Raw genomic sequence first — 13,762 nt, 5'->3', positions numbered from 1 at the left:
TAGACAAAGTCTCAAAAATATTAATATCACATTTGTCCGCCTGTTGTCTACCAGTATATCACTTTCTATTTACCTCATATCCACATGAATTACATTATAGAAGAAATCCAAACACAAAAATCTAAAACAAAGCGGACTACTAGTATTTGTTACATAATAAAAACCTTAGGGTCATTATAACGACATGATAATGTCTGGAACTCATAATGTAATTATATTTATGGTAGACCGTTGATGAAAAGAAAACTGATTAGGTTTTGTTTTCTTGCTTTTCTTTTCAGCAGATGGATGTGTTTAGAAAAGTTAAACGGAGGATGTGAATAGGACTAGAAGAAAGGCTTGAGGTGAATTATAACGAAAAGAGGTTAATGGGAATTAACATCGTATGTAAATTATTCATTGCAAAATATTTACAAGTAAAGGGCAAATACCAAAAAAGTGTTTCGTTATGATAAGAAACAGAATCGGTGTTGCATTTTATGTTGTACGAGTGGTCTATAATTCAAACCTAGTATGTTTGTTTTGGCAATCGATGTTGTAAATGGATTCGAGACAGACACACATACAGAAAAAGCGACAAACTACGCGGGGGGGGGGGGGGGCGCGGGGGCGGGGGCGGGAGAAATAGAGATATAAACACATTTGATTGATTGACATATTATTTCATTTTACGGGCGATAGTATAAATCCAGAGCCGATATCTATATACTTATTTTGTTATTTACTAAAATCTAAAACATTTAGATACAGGTAAAGATTTAGCGGGATATGGTACTAGTGTCAGATATGTGAGTCAGAAATAGCTGTTTTCGTTGAATGGACCTAGACTAACAGTCTGTTACATAAAGTGCTCAATTATCCAACAACTAACTGGCGCAAAATATTTGCCAATGGGTGTGAAAGAGAACAGTTATTCTGCATCAAGCAGACCTTGTAAAGTGACATAAGAAGTACTGATTAAATATAAAGAACTAATTAACTGTTTCAAAGGTATATCCTCTCCTTCAGGTATTAACTGGTATGCAATGTACACGCAGGACTTTGGCATAAGCATTTTGGTTAAAAACTTACTGGAATATATTTATCGGCATGCAAAATGTAGAGGACCTTTCTATGGCACACATTAATATTCGAGGCTTGCAGGCATTGACTTTAATGGTGTATAAATACTCCTGCTATGTGCAAAGTCTTCCAAATATCTACCGCAATGGAATTATAAACATATACATCAGCAAGGATTTGAAGGAAGTATAGCAAAAGCAAACAGTAATGACGAGAGCGATAGAAGTACTTGTAGATAAAAAGCTGAAGAGAGGTGAATGCATACCAGCTGTTATGTATATTTAATGTGCATTGTGTGCTTGACATTTGTCCGTCGTTGAAGGTAACACATTGGGACATTATGACAAATGCAATTTATTTTAAATATGTTTCCTTAGATTTGAGTTCAGGACCGTGGTTTTTCACTTGTAAATTATATCTTTTACCTGAGTTTCATTTTGATTGTACATTATAAATAAGTAGATTACTGATATTTGAATTCAAGATACAGCATTAGTTGTATAATTTTTAATGTTATACAAGCACACTTTTGGCTCCTATCCTGGTCATCTTATTGTGTCTTAGGCTTTTACTTCAGGCTCTGATAAACAAAATTATTCATTCCTATTTTGGTATCAGTCTCTCTGAAATCACTGAGAAGAATTGTATCTTTACATTATTCATTGGAATTACAATGTGTTAATTGACCTTTAGATCTAAACATTGCTTTAGTGTTATTGAGAATTTATTCAAAGACATTCTGAAGCGTATCATTGTGACACATCAACACTATTGGTATATCAGCACATTCATTTTTCTTGGACTTCATTTGGAACATTCTATACTTTAGATTATTTATGTGGACTTGTAATATAACTTTTAATTCTGTAATTATGTGGCAGGTATGTAAACGAAAAAGAGTACATGTATGTACTTTCACTATTCATAAATCAAGATTATTGTCAAGTTCATGTCAACAACTAATTCGGTCAAAGTTCTCCACGAAATAGTTTAATGTAAGTCATGTTTACATCACATGACCCTAAGATAACATCTGTACTCAAGAGATGTATGCAGAGCCCTATATCCTGATAGGCGCAATCATTATAAAACGGTCAAATACTGACTGTTAGATATTTCACAATACAGAATATTTTAAATACATGGAGTCTTCGCTAGTTCAGAATTTTTAATTGGTGCATATATAGTGGATATACAAAGGAATTAAATAAAGAGCGGTTCATGAATCAGTTATATGCCAACCTAGTAGGATTTGGAAGGGAAACGAGAAGCTGTGATAAGGGCCGACTTTGTCCAAGAATCAGATTCCTATGAAACAAACAAAATGATAGACGTCCCACTGTTTTCACAAAATATTCATCTAATTCTTAATTATGATCGCTTTTGATAAAAAAACATCGACTCTTAAAAAGCATATGGTGTTCTCCTCTGTTGTGGAGTCTATTTTCTTGGATAATATTCAGCCTAGTTATAAACTTGTCTGCCAAAAGCAATACATCTGAAATTCTGCATTTGCACACATTATGCCTAATAGCAAATGATAACTTGTAGAAACATGTCTGTATCTTTTGAAACATATAAATGATTAAATGTGACATATATTTTCGTTGTCGTTTAAAAGTCATGCTATTTCATATCGAAAAATGACAAAGTGCATCAACTACTTCACTAGCTAGCCAAAGACGAACAATTTGTTTACTTCCTTCCTATAAATAAAAACTCCAAAACCACGAAGGACTTTTGAGTAGTAGCAATTGCCAGATCTTGCTACAGTGTATAATAAAGAATCAAAACGAAATGTTCAGAGAAGCTGAAGCAAAGCAGTGTTGTGCATAAAGTTCTTCCTTATACTAATCACAATAGTTAGGTACCTTTTGAGAACTGAATACATTGCCGATAGCTATAAGACATACAGCACGCCAAGAACATATGTTTATGTAAGCTATCAGTACGGTTTTGTTACAATTCGGGGATTAAACAAATCATGTATTCATGGTGAAGACGATTAGTGAACGCATACTATTTTCTTATCTGGCCTACAGAATGAAAGGCTGGAGAACAAAATTTTTACAGTAGACAGATTTTTTAAAACGCTTTTGTTTCAGTGTGTACCCCATCTCCAGCCATTATTTCGTCAACGTCATTACTGTCCCTTAACCAATTAGAAGACATCGCAAACATCAACTTCTTAAATACTTTGAAAAAATAGTCTTAATCTGATGTATAGAAGCAAACATAACCTATTATATATACTGTATTAGTTAAATCTTAAACCTATCATATCCATTGTATTAGTTGAATAATATTTAAACCTGTTATACCCTTGGTATTAGTTGACTCATTATTAAACCTACTATACCAATTGTATTAGTTCAATAATTCTTAAACCTATTATTCCCATTGTACAAGTTGAATAATTCTTAAACTTACTATACCAAATGTATTAGTTTAGTAACTCTTAAACATATTATATCCATTTCATTAGTTGAATATTTCTTAAAATTATTATATTCATCGCATTAGTTAAATAATTCTTAAAACTATTATTTCCATTGTATTAGTTAAATAATTCTTCAACCTATTATACCCAATGCATTAGTTGAATAATTCTTAAAACTATTATATCCATATTATTAGTTGAATACTTCTTAAACGTTTTATACTCATTGTATTAGATGAATAATATTTAAACTATCATGTCCATTGTATTAGATGAATAATATTTAAACTATCATGTCCATTGTATTAGCTGAATAATTCTTAAACCTATTATATCCATTGTATTATGGAAAAAAAGTATTAAACCTATAATATCCATTGTATCAGTTGAACAAATCCTAAAACTATTATATCCATTGTATGAGTTAAATAATTCTTACACTTATTATATAAATTGAACAAGTGCAATAAATCTTAAACCTATTATATCCATTATATTAGTTGAATAATGTTTAAACCTATTATATCCATGGTATTAGTTAAAAAGTCTTAGACCTATTATACTTATTGTATTAGTTTAATAATGCATAACATTTATATCCATTGTATTAGTATAATAAATTTTAAACGTGATATATCCATTGTATTAGTTAAATTATTTGTAAACCTATTATATCCATTACATTAGTTGAATAATTCTTCAACAGATTATACCCAATGTATTAGTTGAATAATTCTTAAACCTATTATATCCATTGTATTAGTTGAATAATTCTTAAATCTATTTTATCCATTGTATTAGTTCAATAATTATTAAACCAATTATATATATTGTATTAGGTGAATAATTCCTATTTTAATTGAATAATTCTTAAACCTATCATACCTATTGTATTAGTTTAATAATTCATAACAATTATATCCATTATATTAGTTGAATAATTATTAAACCTGATACATCCATTGTATTAATTGAATAATTCTTAAACCTGTTATATCCCTTGTATTAGTTGAATAATTCTTAAACCTATTATATCCTTTGTATTGGATGAATATTTTGTTAATCTATTATATCGATTGTTTTAGTTTAATAATTCTTACACCTACTATATCAATTCGAATAGTTGAATGATTCTTAAAACTATTATATCCATTGTATTAGTTGTATAATTCTTAAACCTATTATATCCATTGTATTAGTTAAATAATTCCTAAACTTACTATACACATTGTATCAGTATAATAATTGTTAAAACTATTACATCCATTGTAGTAGTTGAATAAAATATTAAATCGTTTGTATTGTTTGAATAAATCTTAAACCTCTTATATATCAATTAGTGGAATAATTCTAATATTTGAATAATTGTTAAACCTAGCATGTCCATTGTATTAATTGAAAATTACTTAAACATATTATTTCCATTGTATTATTTGAATAGTTCTTAAAACTCATATTTCCATTGTATTTGATCAATAATTCTTAAAACTATTATATCCATGGTATTAGTTGAATAATTCTTACACCTATCATATCCATCGTATTAGTTAAATAATTCTAAAACCTATTATATCCATTCTATTGCTTGAATAATTCTAATTCCTAGTATAATCAATTTATTAGTTGAATAATTCTAATTTATATTATTTTCATTGTATTAGTTGAATAATTCTTAAACCTATTATATCAATTTTATTAGTTCAATAATTCTAAAACCTATTATATCCATTCTTTTAGTTGAATAATTCTAATTCCTATTGTATCCATTGTATTAGATGAATAATTTGTAAATCTCTTATATCCATTGTATTAGATGAATAATTCTTAAAACTCTCGCACCCATTGCATTTGATAAATAATTCTTAAAATTATTACATCCATTGTATTACTTGAATAATTCTTAAACCTATTATATCGATTGTATTAGTTGAATAATTCTTACACCATTTATATCAATTCTAATATTTGAATAATTCTTGAACCTTTTATATCCATTGTATTAATTGAATAATTCTTATTCCTATCATATGTGATGTATTAGTGGAATAATTAGTAAACTTCTTTTTCCAATTGTATTAGTTAAACCATTTTTAAAAATATCATATCCATTGTATTATCTGAACGATTTTTATTCTTATTAAATCCATTATATTAGCCAATAAATCTTAAAACTCTTATAGATATTGTATTTGATGAATACTTCTTAAAACTATTATATCCATTGTATTAGTTGAATGATTTTTAATCGTATGACATATATTGTATTAGTCTAACAATTCATGAACCTATTGCATCCATTGTATCAGTAGAATAATTCTTAAACCTCTAATTTCCATTTTATTAGTTTAATAATTCTTAAACCTATTATATCCATTATATTAGTTGAATAATTATCTAATTTATTATATCCATTCTATTAGTTGAATAGTTATTAAACCTATCATACAAATTGAATTTTTTGAATAAATTTAACAACTATTATATCCATTCTGTTAGCTGAGTAATTATCAAACCTATCCATTGCATCAGTTCAATAATTCGTAAGCCTCTTATATCCATATTATTAGTTGAATAATATTTAAGCCTATTTTATCCATTGTATTAGTTGTATAATTCTTAAACTTATTATATAATAATAATAATAATGAGGACTTTGTATAGCGCCTAATCTTTAGAAGCTCTCAGCGCTTTACAACTTGAGACAACACCTATAAGATAAAGAACATAATAATATTATTATAAAAGCAAACAACATAAAATTTGAAAAACATTAAAAAAAAAAAATATAAAAAATCATGCTGAGAATATTTCAGGTAAGAAACATTATTAGGTCTTTAAGTTTGTTCTTGCTGTCGAAATAAGTGAGTTTTGAGAGCCTTCTTGAATGTGATCACTGTGACTTTGTGTCCAAGTTCAGTGGGCAATTCATTCCACGTTGATGGGCACTGATATGCAAAAGAACGCTGTCCATACGACTTTGTTTTCATACTTGGAATAATGAGTATACGATTGTCAGAAGAGGAGCGTAAGTATCTTGCTGGTGTGTACACATGAGTGAGGTCAGATAGGTATGTTGGACTAGAGTCCGACAGTGTAATGTAGCACAGAGAACAAAGTTTGTGTTTGATTCTGGATCGAATGGATATCCAGTGTAGGGTACAGAGCAGCGGGGAGGTGTGCTCTCATCTTGGTACTCTAAATATGATCCGAGCAGCTGTGTTTTGAACTTTTTGAAGTTTCTGGCGTAGATATTGAAATGAACCAGACAGAATTGAGTTACAATAGTCCAGTCTTGAAAGTACTAATGAACACACAAGTGTTTTAGTGGCATCAACTGAAAGATATTTGCGAATTGAGCTGATGCGTTTCAGCTCAAGATTTGCAGCCTTGCATATGTTCATGACATGTTTGTGCAATGTGAGAGTACTGTCCAGAGTAACACCTAGGTTTCGTACTGATTGTGTGAATTTAATATTGGCGTTGCTGATATTTATTGTTTTAGGTAAAGGATGTGAATGAGAAAGTCTTTGTGTTGTGATCAGAATGGCCTCAGTTTTATCATCATTCATCTGCAGCTTGTTACAAATCATCCATGATTTCACATCAGAAATGCACCTCTCTGCACCTTGGATGGTAGCATCAACTTCAGTTGGGTGGCTAATTTTGTATATTTGCGTGTCATCAGCGTACAATTGATGAGACACTCGATGATCTTTGACACTTGAGAGCGACTGAGTGTACAGAATGAAGAGAACAGGTCCAAGAACAGACCCCTGTGGAACACCACAACATAGATCAACTGGGCTGGAGTGTATTCCATTTGCAGATACAATTTGTGTCCTGTTAACCAAGTAGGACTTGAATCACAGTAATGCTGTATTATGAATGCCAAATACATGCTGGAGACGGTGAAGTAATATATCATGGTCTATTGTGTCAAATGCTGCAGACAAATCAAGGAGGGTGAGGACTGTAATCTTTCCGCTATCCAATGCAGAGGGAATGTCATTAACTACTTTTAAAAAAGCAGTTTCATATCCATGGAATTAATTAAATAATTCTTAAACATATTATACCTATTGTATTAGTTTAATAATTCATAACAATTATATCCATTGTATTAGTTAAATAATTCTTAAACCTGTTATATCCATTGCATTAGTTGAATAATTCTGAAACCAATGATATCCATTGCATTCGTTGAATAATTCTTATTGCTATTTTGCCCATGCTATACTTTGAAAAATTCTTAAACATATTATATCCAAGGTGTTAATTAAATAATTCTTAAGCCTATTATACCTTTTTTATTAGTTTAATAATTCATAACAATTATTTCCATTATATTAGTTGAATACTTTATAATCCTGATATATCCATCGTATTAGTTGAATAATTCTTAAACCTGTTATATCGATTGTATAAGTTAAATAATTCTTAAACTTATTTTACCGATTGTATTATTTGAATAATTCTTAAACTATTATATATATTGTATTAGTTGAATATTTCTTGCAACTAATATATCCATTGTATTAGATGAATAATTCTTGAACCTATTATATCCATTGTAATGGATGAATAATTCTTAAAGCAATTATATCCATTATTTTTTTAAAAATAATTCTTACACCTATTATATCAATGCTAATAGTTGAATAGTTCTTAAAACTATTAAATCCATTGTATTAGTTGTATCCTTCCTAAAACTATGATATCAATTTTATTAGATAAATAATTCTTAAACCTATTATACACATTGCATCAGTAGAATAATTCTTAAAACTATTACAGCCATTGCATTAGTTGGATAATTCATAAAACTATTATATCGTTTGTATTATTTGAATAAGTTTTACACCTATTATATCAAATCTAATATTTCAATAACTCTAAATATTTTTATATCCATTGTATTAGTTGAATAATTCTTATAACTCTTATTTCCATTGTAATTGATGAATAATTCTTAAAACTATTATATCCAATGTATTATCTGAATAATTCTTAAACTTGTTATATCCATTCTTTTAATTGAATAATTCTTAAACTTATTATATCCATTGTATTATTTTAATAACGCTTACACCTATTATATAAATTCTAATAGTTGAATAATTCCTAAACCTTTTATATCCATGGTATTAGTTAAATAATTCTTAAACCTATTATGCCTATTGTATTAGTTTAATAATTCATAACAATTATATCCATTGTATCAGTTGATAAATTCTTAAATCTAGTATATCCGTTGCATTAGTTGATTGATACTTAAACCTATTATATCCATTGTATTATTTGAATAATTCTTAAACTTATTTTACAAATTGTATTAGTTGAATAATTCTTAAAGCTAGTATACCGTTGCATTAGTTGATTGATACTTAAACCTACTATATCCATTGTATTATTTGAATAATTGTTAAACTTATTTTACAAATTGTATTAGTTGAATAATTCATACATATAGCAGATCCATTCTATTAGTTGAATAATTCTTAAACCTATTATGTCCGTTTTATTAGTTAAATAATTTTTTAACCTATTGTAGTAGTTTAATAATTCATAAAAATTATATCCATTGTATCAGTTTAATAAATCTTAAAACTCTTATATCCATTGTATTAGTTGAATACTTTATAAATCGATTATATCCATTGTATTAGATTGATGATTCTTAATTCTTAAATCTATTATATCCATTGTATTAGTTGTATAATTTTTAAACTTATTTTACCGATTGTATTAGTTGAATAATTCTTAAACCTAATATATCCATTGTATTATTTGAATAATTCATAAACCTATTACATCCATTGAATTAGTTGAATTATTCTTAAAGTAAAAAAAGGAAACAAATACAGGCTTGCATGAAAATCGCATCCCCACCACACCCCTGCAAATTAAACGAAAACCGGCCATGAATACAACAAGCACATCAATGTATTCAATCTTCAATTGAGTACTGAGTGATGGCACAATGTAATAGGCAAACTTTCAGGTCTGACAAAAAAAAAATACTTCCCTTTTACATCGATTGGGAATCTATTCAGTAGAAAAATGTTTGAACACTCAATCACGCATGGGCATATACCCTCGGACATGACAGCGAGCTGTTGGGAATATGATCTGTTTTTCAGTGGTGCAGCATACTCGAGGATGAGTATTATTTATACCCAATTTTAGGCTGGCAATCAGTCTATTGATTATCATTCAATCTAAAATAATGCAGCAACTATGTTTGACTGTGTTGCCAGGAACTAACAACATTTCAGTTTGTGTGTGACGTACAAATCCAATTGAATAAAAATGTGTTGTGATTTGGATTTTTAACGTAGCTTTAACAATTTTTCAGTCATATCGCTACGATGTCTGCAATGTGGCAGTTTATAGTGATGTCTAGCACTGGGGCATCATGCCGCAGACATGTAGCATGATGTCCCACCCAGTCACATTATTCTGACACCGGGCCGACCAGTCCTAACACTAACCTCTTAATGTTGAACGCCAAGCGAGGCAGCTGTTAGTACCATTTTTATAAGTCTTTGGTATGATTCGGCCGGGGATCAAACCCACGACCTCCCGCATCCGAGGCGGACGCTCTAACCACTAGGCCTCCGGAGCGGTTTGGATAAAAATAGAAACATACATAAACCATTCAAAATGCAACAAATTGAAGCCTGGCAAAACACTAAAGATATACTCCAAATATTTACATCACCGGCACATTTTTCTACGTTCACATAGCTTTCTCTCACGTTCTCTCTCTCTCTCTCTCTCTCTCTCTCTCTCTCTCTCTCTCTCTCTCTCTCTCTCTGGTTGGAACCCCCGCCGAGTCGTACCAAACATTTATAAAAATGGTACTGACCACTGTCTAGCCTGGCACTCAGCGTTTAGAGGTTAGTGTTAAGACTGGTCGGCCTGTGGTCACGATAATGTGACTGAGTGTGGCATTATGATACATCTCTGGGGCATGATTCCCCAGTGCTAGATATCAATAGAAACTGCCAAGCTGCAGGTATCGGAGCGATATGACTGAAAAATTGTTAACACTACGTTAAAAGGTTTTTTATCTATATCTCTGTCTTTCTGTCTCTCTGTCTCTCTCTCTCTCTGTGTGCCTCACCCAGTCTCTGTCTCTCTTTCTCTATCCTTGTCTCTCTCTCTCTCTCTCTCTTAAACTGATGCACACGCGAAAATAGTCCCTGCACATTAGGGGTTGTATAGTACCATAGTTTGCAGTTTTGCCAAAAATAATCATTCAAAAGTTAATTTCTTTGAGATATTCGCCAATGCTGAACTGAACTGTTGACTTTTAATATTTGTGCAATATTTTATTCGCTGCCGAAGTTTTATCTACACACATTTTTATTTCAAATCGCATCTTGATATTTTCCCATACCAGATGGAAGCCCATTCTTCGATAATCAACCAAACAGAAAGAAAATGTTTTTTCTCATATCAAAAATAATATTTCGAACTTGAAACCCTATTAAGTTCTTTTAATCGACAATATGTATATATATTGTTCCAGACATTGCTATTTGGGTTGTCATTTCCTTATAAAGTTTGTAGTATTTTGAACTACATGATACCATGGGATATGGTTGAGGTTATAACAACTTAATTATCCATCTACTTACATGATACGCAGTTTTAGCAGTGTAGCAACATTCAGTAGTGGATGATAATGTGATATAGATTTTTATATTGTTTGTTTCAAAGATAAATAATTTTATATTGTTTGTTTCAACTACACATTCCAAGAAGCGGTTAATCTTGGAGAAGAGTAATTAACGCTTTTGATAAATCAGAAACTACGGTTGAAGAATGTCATGATTGTGCCAGTGGTGTACATACGCCATCATACAATTCAGTAAGTTGAAAAAGATGAATGGAGTGACTGGGAATAGAAAAGAGTTGTTATGTTCACAAATACATCATTCTTGCGTTTAGCGCGAGGAAGCAAGTTGAGAAGTGAATCTTTCTTTGGAAATATATTAGAAACCACCTTCTGAAAAATGGAAGAGCACACATCAAATTCAGTAAATCTGGAAATGATATTTCCATCAGCATGTTAGCAATAACTTTGATGGTTCTTCTATTCCTTGACTGACACCTTGATATACTCTATATTTAATGGCAGTTGGCCCTTAATATTAATGACAGTATATATTGAATAATATATATTTTTTCTGTTGTGTTTTTACTTATTCCAATCTTTTTGTTAACAACAATTATGAACAATTTTGTGGTGTTTTCAATTGTCTCAAACAATGTTTATCAATTGCGAATGAAACCACGGTGTAAGAGTTGGCGAATTATTACCTCGTTAGAAGGAATGCACCAATTTTGGAAAGTTTTAAAGATGTGGTTTCAGTTATATCAGTTGCAGCCTCAATATCACAAGGATTTAGTAATATTTATATCCAGTAAGATTCTGACATTAGAGGGTATGATGTGTTATTTGACGAAAAGACAAACTTTTATAACCGTAAGCAAATGCAATATGAAAACATCTTTCTATTTAAAATTTAAACAGCGAACTCTTCACAAGAGTTCTCCTACACAATTTAAATCATATACTTTTTTGAGTATTGTCTGAAATGTAAATTGAAAACAATGGTCCTTCGCAATATGCAAAAGTATTTGTTGCTTCATTTTCTGGATCAATTGTAAAAACGATTTAAAAAACAACAACATAGAGACGTAGCAAAACATCTGTTTTAAAATGATATATGATGCTAATTACAATTAATAGAAGGTTTATATACTCTTGTGTGAAACATACTCCGCAGAGCCACATACAACTACTAGAGGAACAGGGCAACGAACAATATTCAAATCATGATCACTCTTACAAAAACATATGAACACGAAAATGGTTGTTTTCAACAGAAGGGCGTGCAGAGAAATTCAGAGCCGATATATGTATAAATCCTCTTTCTTTAATTGAATATTCAACATTTAGTTACGAGCAAATTATATGCGGCTATGATGCGAGTGACAGGAATTTGAGTGAGAAAGCATGCTGTTTGTTGTATGGGACCTAGTATTACAAAGCGATAGTCTCTACAAAAATAGCTCAGTCACTCAGCAACTAACCCGGGGCAGTTTGCCAAAGTTTGTGAAAGAGAACAGGCATTCCAAACCAAGCTAAGAATGAAACCTAGTGAAATGCTGATTAGTCATTTACTGTAATGCAATACATAACTGCTTCAATAGTATGTCCCCCACCCCTTCATTTATTATATCTTACGAAATGTACATGTACGTCTTTGGCATATGCATCGTGATTTAAGATGTACCGGAATAAAATTATCCGCATTCAGGGTGTATACTGTTCTTCTACAATGCACATTAGTATTCAAGGCCTGAAGTTATTCACACGAAATGTGCAACTTCATTTAAATTCCTCCAGAAAGAAAGACGAAGGTGAGAAATGAGGTTTTCTGCATCCGAAATGATCTGTACATCGCTAAATAAAAATACCGATTAGGATAGATGAAGACGTACATAAGTCAATATAAAGAGAGAAATAAAGATAGGTGATAGTAAGGTTTTTGGAGCTGCTATTATGAAAATTTTTGTGCTAAAAATCCGTAATTTGCATCTATATATGTATAAATATGGATTCTCAGCATGACGTTATAAAATTGGTTATATCCCTAGTAGTACATGGGGACTATAGAGACTCAAGATTTATAGCCTCACGTAGACGTCTTTGATAAAAGAAGTGGTTTCCACTTTGTGGACAATGGGAACTGAACACGAGAATGTCATAAGAACGTCAATGGAAATTGAACATAGGTGACGTCATGGGGTTTATAGGGTTAAAACTATTTATAGGGTGAAATGTATTTATAGGAACAAAGCGTTGATAGACACAAATATAGACATACAGAAGAAAAAAAAACAAATACACATCCAAACACACAGAAAAGAGGACAGAGATGTTAAAGTGAAAGACTCACAGACAGTATAGAGACTCCAAAAAGAAATGTATATTGTATTGGTTCAAACCATGTATTCAAATATATACATATGCTTTATGGCCTGTGCTTTGGTCTAAGCACTATCCATTTAATATATACAAATATGGACATGGAACAAACTAATTCACACGATGTATATTTCTATGTTCTATAAAACTCCTTTTTAAAAATTAAAGTTTATGCCTATAACAAACCTAATACAACGTATATGCATTTCATAAAATAATGACATCTTTCATACTACAATTAACGTCCAATTTTTGAG

General features: G+C 30.5%; 1 long non-coding RNA gene across 1 annotated transcript in view; it reads right to left on the bottom strand.

The window, feature by feature from the left end:
• Positions 1-13,762, bottom strand: part of LOC149784067 (uncharacterized) — a 107,721-nt gene that overhangs the window by 16,126 nt on the left and 77,833 nt on the right. The window lies entirely within an intron of this gene.

This window comes from Sinohyriopsis cumingii, chromosome 14 (genome assembly GCF_028554795.1).
Source record: "Sinohyriopsis cumingii isolate HCF-2022 chromosome 14, ASM2855479v2, whole genome shotgun sequence".
Classification (NCBI taxonomy): domain Eukaryota; kingdom Metazoa; phylum Mollusca; class Bivalvia; order Unionida; family Unionidae; genus Sinohyriopsis; species Sinohyriopsis cumingii.
This window is presented reverse-complemented; position numbering and strand designations above follow the sequence as displayed.